The 19,583-nt window shown below is 38.0% G+C and overlaps 1 protein-coding gene across 7 annotated transcripts in view; it reads right to left on the reverse strand.

The window, feature by feature from the left end:
• Positions 1 to 19,583, reverse strand: part of RNF144A (ring finger protein 144A) — a 63,860-nt gene that overhangs the window by 40,866 nt on the left and 3,411 nt on the right. For 5 of the 7 annotated variants that reach the window (XM_058834382.1, XM_058834381.1, XM_058834379.1 and 2 more), the window contains one exon: positions 8,237 to 8,319. The gene's annotated coding sequence lies outside the window, so the exon portion shown is untranslated. Of the gene's footprint in view, positions 1 to 3,556; positions 3,666 to 3,685; positions 3,801 to 8,236; positions 8,320 to 19,583 lie in introns of those variants that run through there. The other 2 variants (XM_058834383.1, XM_058834384.1) reach the window with 2 other exon arrangements.

Below are 19,583 nucleotides of genomic sequence, written 5' to 3' on the forward strand. Positions count from 1 at the left end.
GAAACCACCTACTACCATTCTGTGTTATCTCCTAGCACTCCTAGACCATATTAATCCCTTCCCTAAATACAGATGTTGCAACAGCTAGTCAGTCCTAGCATTCAGATACACCCCATGCTGAATGTCCATTGGAGCACTTTTGGGTTTTGTATCTGTACAAACCACCTGCATCCTGCTCAACCTGTAACTTTTACATGCTCATGCACATGGGCAGGAAGGAAGGATGCTGAAACACAGCCTGCACTGCACGTCTTGTGGGTCACAGTGCTGACCTGCTTACTAGCAGAAAGAAAGCATGTTGGGCACAGGGATAGAAAACACCTACTTACTCTTCTGTTTCCCAGCAGAGATCTGGTTTGCTGCGTAAAGTGACTGAAATTTGCATAGACTTATTCTGACATGAAGAAAAGCATTTTTAGGGCAGCTTAAGCTTGTGGCTATTATTCTAGGGGATTACAAAGAAAAGCTTTGAAAACAAAAAAATCAAATGAAGGGCTTTTTCAGTGAGTCCTCATGGTCTTTAGAAGGAGAGAAAAATATCAGAATTAAGTAATTTTATTTCCTAAAGAAGAAAGTAAAGTAAAGCAGTGATACTTAATATTTAAAGCATTTACATACACAATCTATTCCTTAAGCTACTTTATAAATTGAGCTCATTCCACAGGTACAAATGATCAGTCTACGTTCACTACCTAAAAAGTAACTAAAAAGCTAACTAAACCTTGTCCCACAAAAACAAGATCCAGGAAAAGGCTAATAGCTCTTCAGAAACATGCTTCTCCCTATGTAAAATATCTGTGTCAAGCCCTTTACCTTGGACATCTCTTATGTCTGAAAAAAAACTTTTCAGGAGCTTGACATGTACTCATATGGGTACTCTCAACAGTCCCAAACAGTTTATTAGCAGAAATCAACTGCAAATTGCTCTGTGGGATATTCTCTAATGTTTGCATGGTGTACGCTTCAGTGGACTAGAGGTTCCAGAAATTTGCATCAATACAAACAAGCTGTAATACAATTCAACTAATATTAATAGCCTTGGTACTAAATTCTGTGCCTCAGAAAACATGAGTAGCTGAATTTAGTGAGCAATCATTTTCTGCAGAGCTGTTTGGGCATCAGGAAGTATCTCGATACAGTATTTGTCTGAGCAGTTCTGATTCCTGTAGCTTCCATCACCTTTGTATGCAGCGCAAAAAAAGCAGACCAATCAAGTCAACATCAAAATAAGGAATAAAGAAAAAAAAACAAACTTTTTTCTTGAAAAAGTTTGACTAAAAGGCAGAATTAAAAAATGGTGGGCAAAGATATTATACACTTCCCAGAGGTCTAGTTACATTTCAGATAGTAGGAAACTTTCCAAGTTCAAGTCATGCTTTCTCAAACTAAACAAGACACAAACCACAGAAGCCTGCCCTCTTTCCAGCTGCTGGGAAGATCACAGATGAGGTTGTTCATTATGGTCCCAACCAAGCAACATGGTACACACACCACCACCCACCTCTTCAAACATACCTCTCTATTTAAAGGGAATCCACTCTACTAAAAAATTTTTTTTTTTAAGTTCTGTAGTTGTTACATTTTCCTATTTACTCTAACGGTCATCATAGTGTCTTATGCTCAGGACATTGTGAAAAAAAAGCCAGAGGTCTGACATACCAGTTTTAAATAGACATTTGGAAAGGAATTGCTGCAGGGGCTCTAAACCAAACAGCACAGATTACAACCCACTGCTTAAAATTAGGTTTTGTGGCTGGTTTGTAGATATTCCTAGTAACAAACTCAATCTGATTGCTCTTTCTTGGCTGAAGTTATTGCACCTAGCAATCTAGGAGGACAATAATAGAAATTTCATTTTAAATATGGCTATTAATGTTCTTAAGTATAGTCTACTTATATGACTGAACCATGTCAAAGGCCTTAAGTCATTCTCTAGGTTTTGTTGGGGTTTTGGGGTTGCTTTTTTTTAATCAAAGGACAGTAAATGCTTGACTAGGACTTAAAATTTTGATGTGTTACTTGGATTAAATAGTTTGTCAGTATTAAAACTACACAGAAAAAAAAGCTTTCAGGGAGGAAATAAACCTGGAACATCTCTGAATTCCTATTGCATGTTTAATGACAAGAACCCACCACCAAAGAACAACTGTTTAACCATCAAAGGTATCCCACATTTCTTTTCTGAAATCCTTGGGTAACCTACATTTTCTACTAACAGAGTATTTTGTCCTAGTTAATTGGCAAAGGCAGCCCTTGAGTTTCCTTCCATCAAGAAACAAATTAAATAGATTCAAGAGCAAGCAGTGCTACTTTAGAAAACAAGCAAGAAGGAGGAGCACAGGAGCTGGCTGCTGCTTCTCCAAAAGAGCTGGAATAAACCATTCCTTTAAAAACTGGAGACACAAAGCAGCATATCTCCTTCATACTGGTGAGCACAAATGGGAGCAAGAGCATCACAACTTGAACCAAGGTGCTTGGTGGGCTTCAGAACTCACTTAGCTGGGAAAGGCTAGTGCAGAGCAGTGTAGGAAGACCCTATAATACAACAGAATAAATTCAGAGGTTTTTTCAGCCACCCCAAACTCTGTTCTAGATGGAGAATAGGGAAGATTTAGCATCAGATATAGACCAGCTGTAAGACAAGCTAGTGCTACTCTAAACCTGCAAAGTCTGATAGCTGAAGTCATGCAATTGAGTTAACAGGGAGTTTGGGAATATGACTGACAAAACAACTAGGTCAGTAGCTAGCAGCACATTCATAATCTATCTGTACTTGAAAAGAACAAAAAACCACATACCCCACTAAAGAAGGCCCATGGGAGATGGTGAAAATGAGAAGGATATGTAGACCAGGAATCATCCAAATATTAGATTTAAAAACATAAAGCAAAAGCTGACCACATGTGGCTTCTAACCATGTGGTTGTTAGAAATTAATAAAAGTAACCAACCATTTGTAAAAATATCTGATAAAGACTTAGCAAGTATAAAAAATAATTGAAGCACTAAAAAAGGAAACAATTATGGACACAAATGTCACTAGAATAAGAATTCTAAGTGTTGAACAGTAATACAGGCTCTCACACTTGGGTACAACACTTTCATATTGAGCAACAAACTGAACTTAACTTCTAACCATAGGTCTGAATCACCTGAGCTGGCTTGAAGAGGATGCTACAATACCTGCAAGTGACCTGAAATAACCAGGAGGTCTGGGTTCTTGCAAAGAGAGCAGTGGTCAGAGAGTTAGCAGATGGAAAAAGCAGGCAAAGTGGTATGTAGTGCATAAGACAGTATAATTATGCTGTGACACAGACAGCTTTTTTCTCTCTCCTGCCTTCCCTACTAATACTCAAAATGAAATGTTTTCCTCTGTGGAGACTGGTTTTGCTGTTTGGTTAAAGAAAGCAGTGTTAAAAAGTAACTGTTGGGCTTGGAACAGCAAGCACTGAGGTTTGAGAGGGTTTCCAAGTGCTTGGAGAAGTTCTTTACATAGCTCTTGAGAAAACCAGCTTGCTTGTGCAGCTCAGCCTATGCCTGATAGACCAGCTACTAACCTGTTTCCTCCCAAGTCCTGAGCTCAAGGCTTGAAGGCTTGACAGAAATGGGAACCAGCACCTCAATTTATAACAGAGACATTAAAAGGACTGCTGAATTATATAGCAAGCTGTAAATCACCCCTTTACCATTACAGAAAAGGAAAGGGATGAAGTAGGCAGTTTCCCTCTCTGAGATCCAGATCTCTCTAGCAGCTTCATTCCCAGTGGCAGTTATTATTCTGCAGTGTTACTTCCAGCCAACCTGCAAATTTTATAGAAAAGCAAAACTGGATTGAGACATGCAAAATTAAAGCCAGAAGAATGCAGGAAGAGCTGGATTTGTAACTACTGGGGATGGGAGGAAGATTTAATAATAATGACATGACAGCAAACACAGAAAGAGCTATCAATCCTTGTTAGGATCAATATATTACCAGGAAAATGGAAAACTGATCAGAGAAAATTAGAGGCTGTAATGTCTGAATCTAGGGACAAGAAAATTTCTCAAGTACTGCTGTAATGGAGTTGTGTACATTGCATTTAAAAAAAAAAAATTGGAAGAAAGCTTGTGAAAGCTTAGGAATTGACTGTTATGCAGCGATGAGACTTTTCCACAAGACAAAAAATTGCTGCAAGGTGTGCAGCAGTTACTTAACTTTATAAAGGTCAAAATACACAACAGCAGATAAGTGTCTTGACTTGTGCCTCCTTCCCTGCTTCATACACTACCAGTACATTCCAGCACATTTAATATTTTGTACACTTGCAGTAGTCAGTGTCCTCTATTTCCTTTCTCAAACATTGAGCTGGTGACAATGAACCATCTCCAACTTCACTAACTCTTGCAATCCCCTCTTAACAGAAAGGCGATCAATTTTACAGAGTCTGAACAAACTACAAAAAGTCAATGTCACATATACATAGCAACCATATAAAAAGTAAACATTCACAGCCAGTCTTAGTTCTACAAACTTTAAAAGAGGTGAGAAATAACTCCTAATCAGGTTTTGGTGTATGGTATAACCCCAAAATATTCCTAGGTTAGAAGCTGATACCGATTTTAAAAAAACCAAAACCAGCTTGCAACAAAAAAATAACAAAAAAATAGGAAAAAACCCAGAACCCTCCAACATTTGAAACAAAGCCTCAGAAATGCAACCTGCAGCTATTTATTTCAATAAGATGCTAAGCTCTTCTGCAGCACCAGACGGGCATTCAAAACTAAGAACTGAAAACCATGAAGACTGAGAAGGCCATGTCTCGTCAGAACCACTTCCACGCTGATCTGAGCTAGCCACAGACCCAAACATACAAAGAACCAGACAAATGAAGAAATGCAGATGGCTTTAGAATGCACAGAGATAGTTTATTTTTAAAAATTTTGCACACTGATAAATATATCCCATCTTCAAACCCTTCTTTATTAGTGGGGAATATTTTTTGTGACAAAGCTAATAAATGTAGTTTTTCATCTTGTTCCATGGACTATAATTAAAAACAAATTTTAATTTGTGGCTGACATCACAGAATGAGTTTGTCACCTCCACAATGCAATTCTTTCTCCATGTCACAGGGTGAAAAAACACTCTGACTTCTGTGGACAGATATTTACAGCTTTATTAAATTTTATTTTAGTTACAAGTTTCCTATGTTGGACTAAGCCAAGTTGTGCCTTTGGCTACTGCTATAAGACATAGCACAGTAATGATGATTATGATAATAATAATAATAATAGCAATGTAAATTATTACTGTATCACTAGATCTTGATCACCCACTTAGCACTAAATTATGGTACAATGATTCAGTTTATGTAGGTCTAATTGCCATTAAGGTTACAGACAGCTACTTAGAAAACATCTTTATCTGAAGCAAAGCCAAAGTATTGGCTTTTGTTTCCTTCCACAATGAAATGAAACATTAGAACTATTTTAAGGTTATAAACAATGAGACAGAAGTTATAAACTCCAATAGAAAATCTGACAATTTCAAACCAACACTAGATTATTGGAGAAGAATTCTGCATTTTACTGGCAAATTCTGACTTTCCCCATCTGCTCCCTTTTCTCCCTACTAATGAGCAGGAGCAAACTATGAAAGCATGTCTAAAGATGACAAGAGCACAAGCCTCTCTAGATGCTTAGGAAAGATCAATGAGCTGTCGCCCTATGTTCACTATCACACAGACAGGAGTGGCAGGATCTTGCCTGCCAGACGAGGAAAATCAGGCAATGCTTTTCTGCTTTGTATTAATCATCTGAGCTATGTATGGTATGTTCTTGTTCTTTACACAAATACCTCATGATCATCTGTATGCCACAAATATTTTCCAATACAGTTCTCTGCCAGAACATGCCCCACTTCAGTAATCCCTTAGAGCCATTTCAGTGAAATAGGGTTGGAAGGCAGCAGAAAGATTCAAGAACCCAAAGCACATTTTAACTGTGTTATGTTCACAAGATGTCAGAGCTGCCTTCACACTGATCGGAGGCCAGGAAGGATCACAGAAGTTCACAATTGTGTGACTTTTCCCAGAACATATCACTCTCAACTTAGGCTTCCACTTGTCTGAGAAAATGAAAAAAAGACTGACCACTTATGCGTGCTTTTCCAAGACAATGGACATAGTTCCTGAGTACGTTACATTTGTTTTTTCCCTCGTGTTTCAGAAAATGGGATATGATGCCTGGAGAAGTTTGAGGATCTTTAGAGGCACCTCAGCAGAACACTAAACCAACAGCAAGGTGAGAACATAACAAGCTGCACTGCTGAAAGAATACAGTGATGAATAGGTGCAGAGGCAGACCATCATGCCTGAAGGCATGGGACTCTTCAGAAGAGGATGGAGAGCTGAAGGAAGGGAGAGAGAAAGGCTGAGAGACCGTGGCTCATTTAACTTCCCACATGGAAAACAAGAAGAGATATGGTTGCTCACCTAATACCCATGATGCAGGGTAAAGTACGACACTAAATGGGAGGGGAACTAGTTCAAGAAATTATTGAACCCAAGGACAGACATGCATAAACCTGCCATTTCTCACTTCTTATAAGGATTTTCTTCAAGTTTCTAAGTATCAGGAATGAAGAATATGTTTCAAGCATAGCTTATGAAAAGTAGGAAAAATGCTGGTTACTTGTAAGCTGAAAGCTTATAAAAGCAATTAACTAGAGCACTGCGAGGGACAAAAAAATAATTCGATTCTTTGTGTTTAAATTTTAAATCAACTAGTTAAATTAAAGAAGAAAACAATAAAACTGTAGATTAATTTTTTTTAACCTCAGTTTTTTTTTTTAAGCAAGGGATATGAAAGACACCAGCAGACATTTTGGTCTTAAAATAAATGTTATCTCTTCTTCCCCCCTCCCATTTAGATTTTCTGCCTGTATAAAAGATGTGAAAATACAGATTTTTTCACTTAGTACTAAAAAATGGAACAGAAAAAAAAAGATGAAAAATATTTCAACTAGCTATATAATTAAGAAGTACTTCTTTATATTATGATATGTTACCCAAGCAGAGCATACATATTGTTATATTAAATCTTCAATACATAACGAGGGTATGATTATGTTTTCACAAGAGGTTTTTCCTGTAATCAGAAAGAGTCAAGTAAGAACACCACTATACTTCAATAACTAGGCCAAGAACATGAGTTTTAAAGAAAAGGAGGGAAAAAAATTGTACAATCTGCTAGACAGTAAGTATATGACCTTTTAGTACTATTTCCAGAAAATGAATGGGTGCAAAAGAGGCATTGCTTGGAAAAATGGAAAACTACCAACAGCAAGTCACAAGCTAAGGCAAATAAAAATCCTAAAAATGCCATCATTTCTGCATATAGCCATATATCAGAGCAAGCATAATGCAGAACTTGCAGCTCTAGTGATATTCACAGGATGACCTTTTCCAAACTAAAGAGAAATAGACAGGTTTTCATTTTTTAAACGTAAGACCTGCTGCCTTCTAAAATATCTGAAGATAAATATGTACTATGTTTTTGTTTGACTGGAGATACATTTACCAATTACATCAATTATTTTCTATGGAGTACATATAGAACTGTAGCTATCTTAAAAAGGAAATCACTTTATTTTATCATCCCCTTATTTGGAGTGTGAAGTATATAAGACACATGGAGTACACAAAAAATGGAACTATTAAATCAAAAACCATATATGAAAACAAAACAGGCCCTGTTACAGAGATGAAGATATATTTTTAGATGTGTTTTATATGTGTGTATATATATATGCACATATACATGCTATGCAGAGATTTAAAAATGAAAGTTTAGTGAGGCCATTTTAGGTGGTACCATTAAACTGTGCTTTGAGGATTGCTATCAGACAAGTCTCTGTGAGTTGGATTTTGCTAGGGAGCTAATTAGAGTGCAGATTCAGTTGTTTTCCTACATTTCTTTGGTAAATGAACCAACCCTTTTCATGTTAGAGCTCCATAATTAAAAGCAAACTTTGATAAATTCCCTCATCTTACATGACCCCAGGCTATGTGGCTTCCACTTTTATGGGAAACCACAAGAGCAATTCCAAAGACTGTAAAACCCATCTCTTAGGCATATTTTTCTCCTCCCACAGCTTCTGTTGGCATCAGAGTCCTATAAAAGCATGGCTGCATTGAAAATTGCATCTGTCTATGCCCTGGACAAGTGTTATCAAGACAGTCAAGGTAAACACCTACCACAACAATCTCTCCTTTGTCAGTCACACGGATCCCATGAGAAAGCACCAACCAGTCTACAATTTTGGTGGTGTTAGACAAATCTGAAAGACAAAAGATAAGATAATTAGATAAGATAATAACACTTTATTTCAAGTGACTGTATAAAACCAGAACTAAGAGTTCCACTTTGCCAAGCAGCTTTTAAAATTATGTGATAGAACAGTCTTAGCAGACCAAATTTCATGGTGGACTTGGCAGTACTGGGTTAACAGTTGGACTTGACAGTCTTAGAGGTCTTTTCCAACTAAACAATTTTATGATTCTATGAATTCAGAAAGCAGAAACTGGCAGGAGTCCTACTTTCACTGCAAGCTATTTCCCATTTTTCTAATTTATGCAATAGTGTTTTTTCTCAGAAATAAACTATCAGCTGAGTTCCTTTCCAACAAATACCCATAAACCTTATTTACTCAAACCGAGCATGTAGAGTTTAAACATAAAACATGTCTTCTGTTGCCAAATATTAAAAAAAAAAGCAGCTTGGAATAAGTTTATAGCCAAACATACAAGATTTCCACCTTCCTTATTCATTTAAGTTTGAAACATGTTATTTAAAAATATTTGTAATTATTGAAGGATGCTTTAGCGTTTAAAACTCCTAAAAGTAAGTAATTTAATTCCTGCAACATTCTCATCCTCCACGAATTTCCATTTAGAGGGAGATGTGATATGGGAAAAATATCTACCAAACTTCTAGAAAAAACAAACAGTAACTACTGAGTACCTACTGTTACTCAGGCAACCAATGCTCAAAAAAAAAGCTCAGATATATGTACTCCAATATTCTAGGCTACTGAACAGTTTATTCAGCCAACATCTGTGTCACCAAAACAAGGTTCCCCCCCCACTTCTTTAAAACAAATCTTGCTTGAAAATTAGGAAAACTGACAAAAATTGTTATTATCCTCTTCCTAAATTATCTTGACCTTTCAGGAAGAAAATCATAATCTGTTTTCATTATGGTGTATTTACTCATAAAATAAGAAAACTGTTTCCTGTACCTTGGGGTCAGAAGGTCCATGGGATGTATCAGATTGTAAACCTGAACACCACAAATTATTACACATTTTCCAAGTACCCCGATAGCAAGATAAGTAGCTTTTACATTGATAACAAATACTGCCTGGGCATGCAACCTGCCTTGGGCTGGAAACCTCGAGAGATTCACCATTTTCTCTAATGGCAGGAAAGGTGATTTACTGGTTTGAAAAGCTTCAACTGTTCACCTTTCCATTTAGCTCTTCAGACAGTGTTTCTGGTTATGCTTATCACTCTCTAAATGGAAGGATGAAAATAAATTTAAAAAGGAAAGTAAAATAATTGAATACAGCACACTTTCTTGTCAACGCAGGTAAGATGTTCAGTCTTTTGTACAGTCAGTTTAAGCTGCTTTCAAACTCGATTTCTAAAGCTGTACCACAGATGTTTCTCATCTCTTCTGCCAGCTCTCCTTTTTAGTACACACCTTGTCCTGGGCCAGCACTCTCAGTCATTGCATCAGCTTCATCTGATTTACGCATCTCCTAATCTCCTTCTTCCTCTTAAAACATTGCCCTTGCCAGCACCTGCTCAGCACTTCGCTAACGCTCTACCAGCGCCGCCTTCCTGGGGCCCTCTCTCCTAATTCTATCTAGGAAAGGCCGGGGGGGGGGGGGGTGGATCCTGAGGAAACAAATAGCTCTTTATCAGCAGTGCTTGTCACTCCTCCTGTTTGCTCCTGGGCAATTCTTTCAACCACAAAAATTCAGTTTATCCTCTCTACAGAAGTACCTCACAGATTTATCTCCTACTCTCTCTCCTTATCCAAACTGGAAATTTCAGTCCTTCTCTCTGACATTTCCTTGGAGTTATCCAGCTATTAGGTTAAGCTCCTCACACATGGACATGCCACTTATCTCCCCTCCCATACAAACTTTCCCAAGAGGCCCTTCTTAAATAGCCAGCATCTTGCCAGTCCCCTAGCCTGCACACGGATTATTATATTCAACAATAAGTTGTATGTCTAAATCCTGTAGAAAGAACATGCATGTAATATATATAAAATACAGTCTTTTTTCTGATCTTTGACAATTAAAATGGTTATCCTAGTTTATAAAATGCTATCCTTTTATCCTGAAAGATCTTCCTCCTTTTCTCAGGCTTCAATCGAGTGAATCCAGCTTCAAGAGTTTCTGAAAGGACATAAGCAATGGTCATCTCCTGTACGTGCCTCTGGGCTATTTTAACTCTTATTGTTATTTAATTCATGTAATTGCTTTTCCCAAATTTTATTTTTATAAAAGCATCCCAAATGCTTTTCCCATAATTTTAATAACCTTCTCAGTCTTCTCAGCCTTTTCTCTTGATCATTTTTACTAATGTTTTATCCTCCATCAGCAACAAGGCAATTTATCTCACAAAGATGACCTGACTCATAAATCCATTCAACATTTTTTAGATATTTGTCTTTGGATGACATGAAGTCTGTATTAAAATTATTAGGACAGGAATCCAGTAACTACTAATAAAAATGCAGGTGGAAAAAAAAGCAGCTGCTCACATTCCATCCCTTTCCATATTACATCACTCCCAGGATTTTTTTTCTCCTCTAATAATTATTGTGGCTCTTTCTAGACCACCCAAAGGTTTTCAAAAGACCTTTTAAAGATGTAAAAACTAGGATCAGATACAGAATTTAATTGTTATTGTCATTAATAACACCTCTATCATGCCAGGAGAAAAATGCTTATTTTAAAAATCCCATCAACCAAGGATTAAATTAGCCCTCTCTTCCTGTAATGGTGTACTGATACCTCAATTGTTCTGTATCCAGCTTGTTCCCTACACTTTTGCAGAGTTGCTGTTTTCCAGGATGCAGTCCCTCATGCTTCATGTCTGGCAATCTTTCCACCAAGAAACCTGAACAGCTACATCCTGTATATATACCTTTGATTTCACTCATCAAAAAGAAATAAATCATTCTTTGTGGCTTCTAACTTATTATTATAATCTGGTAAACAGTGTAATTGGATGCTTTTTTTTAAGCTTCTGTCTTAGAACTGAAAACTTGAAATGGTGTCTTGCCTAGGCTCAGTACTGGAACATCTTGATTCTCAGTTTATTTCGCACAGATACCTATCTACTTGTTTATATTTTACAGTCGGCTGCTGTTCCATTCACCTGGCAGGCTTTTACTGATGTGCTCTAATAGTTTTCCCAGGAAAAAGCTGTATTGTACAGAGCCACAAGCTGACAGGCAGAAGAATTAGGAAACCTGTGTCAGTCTCAGCACAGGACCAGTGGCAGATGTGGAAAGAAAGGCTGTGGGATCTACTCTATATTCCTGTGACAGCCCATCATCTGTTTTTTGTGTCAGCCAAGAATAGCCAGGAGGCACAAATGGCCGTGAACTCATCTCTCTCCACTTCATCCTGTCAGAGCTTATGATGCAGCTCACAGCCTGGCAGCCACAGGGTCCAAGGACAAACACTAAAGGGCACATAGGAAAGAGGATGAGGTTTGACAGGTTATATGCACAAGAAGGAATTTAAGCTTCTGATTCTCACTTTACTTACAGTGGTGACAATTTGTGATTATGCAAAACATGTCCTTACCAGTCTCCTTTGCATTGTCAGGAGACAGCATTTCATACAGTCCTACTCTGCCAGCCCTACTCACAGGGGGAAGGGACACAGGGTGAAAGATGAGATCCCTCAGCAGTGCCAGCTCCTGCAGCAGTCAGGGGAGCAACACACTGGTCAGAGGGAAATTCTGCTGTGCCAGGTACTTACAGGCCACAAACAAATTGAAGCCCTGTGCCAAGGAGACACAGAGTTACATCCTGGAACCATAAGCAAAATTTAAGTGTACAGCTTAGAGTAGAGAGAAGCACTTAGGAACTCTGGGTAAAGCTCCTTGCTGCACAGTGCCAGCTTCAGTATATTGTTGCTCAAGCCAGGGGATGAAATTCTGATGGGTTCCCTTAAGCAGAGTAGGAAGCTACCCACCTGCCACAGTCCTTCCCCTTCTTCCCTCTGGTTTACATATCCCACACCATTTTCTCCTGGCAAGTGCTATTCAGGTTACCATGGCTGAACAGATATTTCACTGGCTGGTTCCCAACAGTGAGGTGCTTTTCATCAGATCAGATGGGGGAAGCTCTTTAAAGGCTTTTTAGAGAAAGCAGCTACATGATTTCATGAAGACAGAAAAGCTCAAAGCACAGTGATAAAAGGCATTTTAATAGATCCATTCATACTAATACAGGAGATACTGTGTGCTGAAAACAGGGAAATATAATACTTTTCTAGCATGATAGGCCAGATTTAATTGCTAGCTTTGCTTTGAACCTGACAGCTATTACTATTCTACCAACTCCTGGATGCACTTCTAAAGAAGCTTTCTCATTTCAGATTTTTAAGAAGAGATGGTTGGATTTAACTATCAGGTTTATTATGTGTAATAGAAAAGTACACAGAATTAAGTCTTCATAAGAAGACAATTCCCCACCACATACACACCTGCTTATTAAAAAAGCTGGAGTGGAAAATGTCTTCCCTGTATTTATTTTTCCCTCCAGTGAAGAAAAAAACAATCAAAACGTTCAGTTAAAATAACGAAATCACTATTTCATATTCATTTTACCAGATGAGCTTTTCTAAGCCTTCCAAAAGATCCCCAAACATAGTAAAGTTGACTAAATATTGTATGTTTTCCTATAAAAAGGTAGAGGTAGGCAGATCACAGCCTTTCAAAAAATAATACAATTGTGTAGGGGAAAAAAAATAGCTTTTTCCACATTACTAGTCTAATTTCCTAGGGAAAAATATTAAAATAATTTGACCACAATTGGGATCTGATTGTGGTGTAAATACAATCTGATTTTTGCAACACTCTCACAATTGTATGAGAACATAAACCCATTTTTAATTCCTTCATTTGCAAATATTTTTAAAGTTATTGTTCACTTACAGATACTAGAGAGAAATTAAACTAAAAAAGGGTCTAAGGTTTAGTCTGACCTAGAAATCAACAGACTCAACGTGACCTGATTTTGTCAGTCAATCACAAATGGACCAAATAAATTGCCCATAATCTCAGATACACTGAAACACACAAGGCATTTGACTGATAGAAAAAAAGGAAACATTCTCTTTCACTTTGAAGACTTGAGATTCACATTCCTTCCCTCTTGAAACCTGACCACACAGGAGACGACTGGGTGAAGAGAAACACACCGGGCAGCTCCTTTTAGTCTACAAAGTGGCCACAAAACACATGAAGAGGCACAGATGTGAACTGAGGTATAACTGCATTTTGCATAGGCTAAGCCAGATGGACTGACTTGGCAATGGCTCCAAGTGAGCTGCACAGCCAAAATAAAGGCAAAACAGGAGGCAAGAAGAAATTGATATAATGGTATTATTCCAAAGCATATGCTCCCTGTAACCCTGGAACTTTTGGGGATAGTCTCCCTGTGCCTGTTGGATGAGAGCTGTCTCAAGGTGACTGTCAGTACTCTTCTATATCTTGTGCTGTATCAGACAACTCCCAAAGGCACTATCAGTTAAGAGAGGACTATGGTTCTTGGATGGAAAAGGGAACTACATATGCAAATTTTCTTCAGTTTTCTGCCTCAGGCTTCCTATGGAGTCATAAAACTAAGTCAACTAACCAACAATCCCCTCCTAACACACACATGAGACCACAGGGACAGCATGTGAAAAGACGAAAAAGATCCAAACAGGAATTGTCATGAAGGAAAATACAGCTCCACATACAGAGCACACAGCCCCTTCCTTCCCTTTGTGCTCGTTTAGGACAAGGCGTGCAATGCTGCAATTCACAACACCACAGTAGCCAAAGGCCCATTCAACCTGGCTCCCTTCATGGATAACACCAGACAATATCCTCTGAGAGGGTTCTTGAATAATTCACATCTATACCATCACACAGCACTGCTCATTCATTGGTGGGCACATCAAGCCTTCACACATTAAGAGTTCATGCAATTTAAGACGTTCCATTAGATGCACAACACTTTTGGGACAGACTGCCCCAAAGCCACTCTGCATCTGCGGTACTTCCCTGAACAGATGACATCGACAGAAGCATACTGCATTGAGAGGAAAACCACTGTATTTACATTATTGTTTTCTGAGGAGTTCATATCTTTTTTCTTTGGCAGTTCCACTATACTCCTTAACTGTTAACATCCACAGAAAATGTCAACATTCAAATCCAGCAAATATTTTTGGAAATAATTTATGCAAAGTATCCCTATTTCAAAATATCTTAATTTCCTTATTTCCATGTACTGAATGGCTGCTGAGTAGGAAGAAGAATATGGAGGAGAAGAAATTGGAGGAGGCTTTTTGTGTTATTATTATTGTGAAAAGTAAATTGTTTTAAAGAAATATGAAAACAGTATACTCAGGAAAAATAGTTCTCTGTTAAATGAGGGAATCTTTTCTCTGCAGACTTTGCATTACTGTAGGTATATAATAGTTTTAAATGTCAGGAGCCACCTCAATTAAAGAGCAAGTAAATTTGGCACTTAGACTCCCTAAGAAGTGTAATCACAGAAGGTTCTGTTACAAAGCCCTTTCAAGCATTCAATAAACGCATTAAAAACATGATGTGCTTTATCTGATGCACATATTCAAAAATGAAGTGCCCACATAAAATAGGAATACAAGTCTTTAAAATTATTATTGTCTTGTTAAAACATTTATCATTTTCAGATAGTGGAGTTCTACATACTTTCACTGAATGAAAAAAATCAAAGCCTGATGAATGTCTGGGAACAAATTTGTTGCGTAACCTCCAATTTTCTCCCACTCAAGCACTGAAATAGTTGGACAGCAATACAAAGACTTTAACTAATACGAAATACCTAAACTCAGGTCTACAGCTCCCACAAAGAGCATTTCCTACACATTTCTAGGAAGGCCTGTTTGCAAATGGTAAGGTACCAACTTTCTGCAGCCTTTCAGCAATTCCCAAGAGCTCAGACATATACTGCTTTTCATTTAAGCCTGCTTGTTTTTAAGTTTCTTTGACTGTAAAGATTTTTTATTTTTTTTTAAGAGAATCATTTCCTCTCTTTCCTGTAAAGCTCTAGATACTTGGATCACTTACTATGATTTCTTCATAACCAATGCAGCTGGATAAGTCCCATGTTAAGGCAATTACATGGAAACTCCCTTGGTATTGGGAAAACAAGTGGACTTTCACATTAGTTGAGGTGATTTTGATAATACATCCTTATATGGACTTATTGTTTCATCCTGGAACTCTCCAGGTTATAGTTTTAGTAACATCCTGTCCAGCACAGCATAAAAATTGTTCTGTTCTGCAGGGTTTTTTGTGGGTTGTTTTTCCCTTCCAAAAATAGCACTATCTTTTCCCTTCCACAATTCAAGATCAGAATTGGTTGATAGCACAGTGAAAATACACTTATTTCAATGAAAAGGATAGGTTCAGTCTCATGGGGTGAGAAATGAAGATGCATGAGAAAATATACTAAGGTGAAAGGGATAACGCAGACATGCTCCCTGCCCTTGCAGCAATCCCTCCTGAAGCTGCCACTAACAGCAATGTTGCCAGCCAGCAAAATGGTACATCACTATTATTAGCACAATGAAGGGGCACGATGGTTTGACTCTTCCTTATATTGGCAGCTGTGGTGAATCATCCCATCCAAAAGCAACTACTCCTGTTAATAAAAGTTACAAGGACATGCCTGTGTTGGTCTGAAGTCCAGTGCAGTAGAATCTCAGAGCACAGGAAAAGAAATCCAAAAAAAACCCCTTGCAAACCTCTCAGAGAAGACAGATCAAAACAGTAAACTTTCCAAGGAAGAGCAGCCCGTGAAAACACACTTATCTGTAACTATAAGAAAGCTTCACAGCAGTAGTTTAAATTGAAAAGTAGGGAACACAGTCAAACATTATATTTCATTCAGATCTGTGAACTTCAGCTTTCTAAGGAGCTAATGGAAATGTGAAGTGACTGATGCAAATATTTAGCACTAACTGACAGTTTGCTAAAAAGACTATCACATTTTTTGGATTTATGAGCTGTCTATGAATTTGTCATACCTTGATTTTTGACTAAATATGTAACATGAACTGAAGTTAGAACTACCCTGTTGCTCCCTCTGAAGTGAGATTTTATTTTTAAGAAAATTACAAGCTAGAACAAAAGAGAACAGAAGACAGAGAAGTGGCTTATCACACTCCTAGTGACTACAGATGCAAAGGGGTTAAGACAGTAAAACCACTAAGAACTATTATGTTTCACCCTCAATAAAAGCCAGTGGTAAAACCTTTCAGAATGGATTTTCAGACATAAATCCATGCAAAGTAAATGGCCAATGCTGCTGCTCCAGTGGGACATCACATCATGCAAGTAAGGAGCCGGATGACACGAGGTTACATATTCTGAATGCCACCACAGCTGATGCCCAGTGACAGCAGAAGTTTGATGGAGCCAAGCTGTTTGTTTCAACAAGCAGCAGAGATGAAAAACTACAGTGGAGAGAAGGATGAACTCACACAGAGGGAATGGCTCCCTCAGAGCCACGAGGATCCAAAGTACAGAGCACAACCAAACACACAGAGCAGAGCCAACAACAGCATGGAGAGGCGCCAGGGTCAGCAGCACTGCTTTGAGCAAGCTTCACACAGCAATAATTCTTCCAGCACAACCCTCCCCAAGGCCAGGGACTGTCATATCACATGGTAAAGTTTGCAGCCTTGATATAAACTTACACCCTGCAGGTGAATATGAATGGATGAGCATCCACAAACTTAGAAGGTTTTTAAGTGCTTACCATCAGAACTACAGATACCACACCCTGCACCCTCTGGAAGCGGCTGGCTTCAGCTCCTGCAGAAACTACGAGGTTGACCACCAGGTTGTGCTTAACCTATTTCACTTCTCACTGATTAACAGGAAGAGAACACTGCTCTGTTTTACCTGAGGCACAAAGCTTATGATCTCAGCTCAGTCTTTGGAGCAAGCCAGAGCCCAGCAGGCTCCAAGTGTGGTCCTGAGGATCAATGAGACTAAACAACAAGATGGAATAACCAACAGCCCATTTGTGCTGGCAAACACATCCTATGGCTGTGACTATGGTTATCCTACCTCTCACAGTGAGACCTAATGAATACTGTCACATCTTTGCTAGAAAGCTAAATACACACACCTAAGAAACAGTAATTGACAGGAAAACCTGGTGATTTAATGAGAAATCATCAGAAAGCCTTTCAAAATACAAGATGTCAATAATTATCAGAAGTACAAAGAAAAAGAACAGAAAGCTCTAACAGAAGTTGGGGCTTGGTTTGGTTGTTTGTTTCTTTTTCTTATTTTTAATATGGTCCGCCTTTCCACAAATCCAACATACCTTATATGCTTTTTGGTCAGCACCTTTTTCACAAAAGTAAGAACAGACAGTACACATCAAAGGTAGAAGTAATGCATAATTAATCTAAGAAAGTAGGTGTGTTTTCTCCTCTAGGCTCCAACTGCATGACAGGAAATACATTATTCATGAATGAAGATGATGGTACAACATTAATCAAGCCAGCGTGACAAGACAAACAAAGACCACAAGATGTATTCAACAGATACCAGTGTGCAAAAGTGATCAGCTAACTGAAAGGTTCACACAGAGTCTGTTTACAGAAAACAAATACTGAGGAGAAATACAGAAATAAGACTGAACTGCTTCAGTTTGCATCCTATTAAGTCTTGTTCCATTTGGGGAACAATCTTTATACAATACAACTACCAAAAAAAAAGTTCCTGGCTGTCTAAATAATTGCTATTACAAAGCAAAATTAATAAAATACAAGAGTTACAATAATTCTTTTAACAAACAAGAACTAACATAAGCAGGACATATATGAAGAATAATAATAAAATATTTTTAAAAAACAATGAATTTTTCTTTTCTCATAATGCACTTTTTGCCAAATTATAAACTTGGGGCTAAAGACTAAACACTTGCTCCTCTTCATATTCAAAACTGTTGTAAAAATACTCAGAAATGAAGGAACAGTATAATTTGAAACAGTGTCAAAAAATAGGAACACAATGTAAGTTGATTTGTAAGCAACTGAGCCAGTAAAATCTAGTTTGCTAGAAATGTGTGTGTCTAAGTTGTAGGAAGAGTTCAAACCTCAATCTGTCCTTCAGCAGGCATCTTTCTATCTGCCAAGGTGACCTAATGCCAGAAAAGGTGTAGGTTTATTGGAGATACCACCCTCTCACAAATGCAACCAGAATCACTCAAAAGGTTTAGAAATTAACAGCAAGAATGAAAGACATTCACAGAGAGTTGCATGCAATCTCTATTTTCTCAGAAAACCAGGCTAAAAATATATATGCACTGACTGCACATATCTTGGTCTTGAACTTGCAGTTTCTGTTACAAGACTGTACTGGAGACATGAGCCTGACCACACAAGTCACAGAGCATTGCTCTCATTCTGTCTGCATGGATGTATTTCTTAATACGGGAATAGAGATGAAGGGAAAGCTGTTTCCCTTAAGCAGTAATAGAAGGACACCCAGACTTAAAAAGCATTCATTTTCTTCCTAAGAGGACAAACACTGTCTGAAGCATCAGGACCAGAAAAATACAGTTGCTTTACAGAATGCAACATGACCTCTGCTGTCACCCCAGGGAGGGGGCATTTGGGCAAAGCACAGACTCTGCTCACTCATATCACCACAACCATCCTGTGTTGCCACTGCAGGGAGGCAGCCCAGGCTGAAAACAGTGTGAGAGGACAGAATGCAACCACTTCTGATGCTTCTGTCAGACCTACCCCCATCAGATGCCATTTAGAGAAATTAAAAGTAAAAAATATATATTTATTATACATTGCATAAAATTTTGTATATAGCATATATTTTATATATATATAAAAAGTATATGTAGAAAAATTCATATCTGTGACATTATAAAATCCACACACAGATCCTCATCAGCAATCAAACATGAAGCCAATCAACTGCTGAACAGCAATGACAGATAATAAGCATAGGAAGAAGCTGATTGTGTACCAGATTATCAAGGGCTAATAATGGATTTTTGCCTCAATATATTTTCCTAATTCATTTTCATATTCCTCATATTTCATATTCCTGGCTAAATATGAGACTTCTGCAAGGACTATACGTGTAGAACAGTATACAATTCTTATCCTACATATGAGTTGAGACAAAGGCTGGTCAGCTGAAACTGCCTCCAAGAGCCATAGTGATAGCTTTCAAGCTTGAAGTTCATGCTGGAGTTTTATGGTTACAGAAA

This window comes from Poecile atricapillus, chromosome 3 (genome assembly GCF_030490865.1).
Source record: "Poecile atricapillus isolate bPoeAtr1 chromosome 3, bPoeAtr1.hap1, whole genome shotgun sequence".
Lineage (NCBI taxonomy): Eukaryota > Metazoa > Chordata > Aves > Passeriformes > Paridae > Poecile > Poecile atricapillus.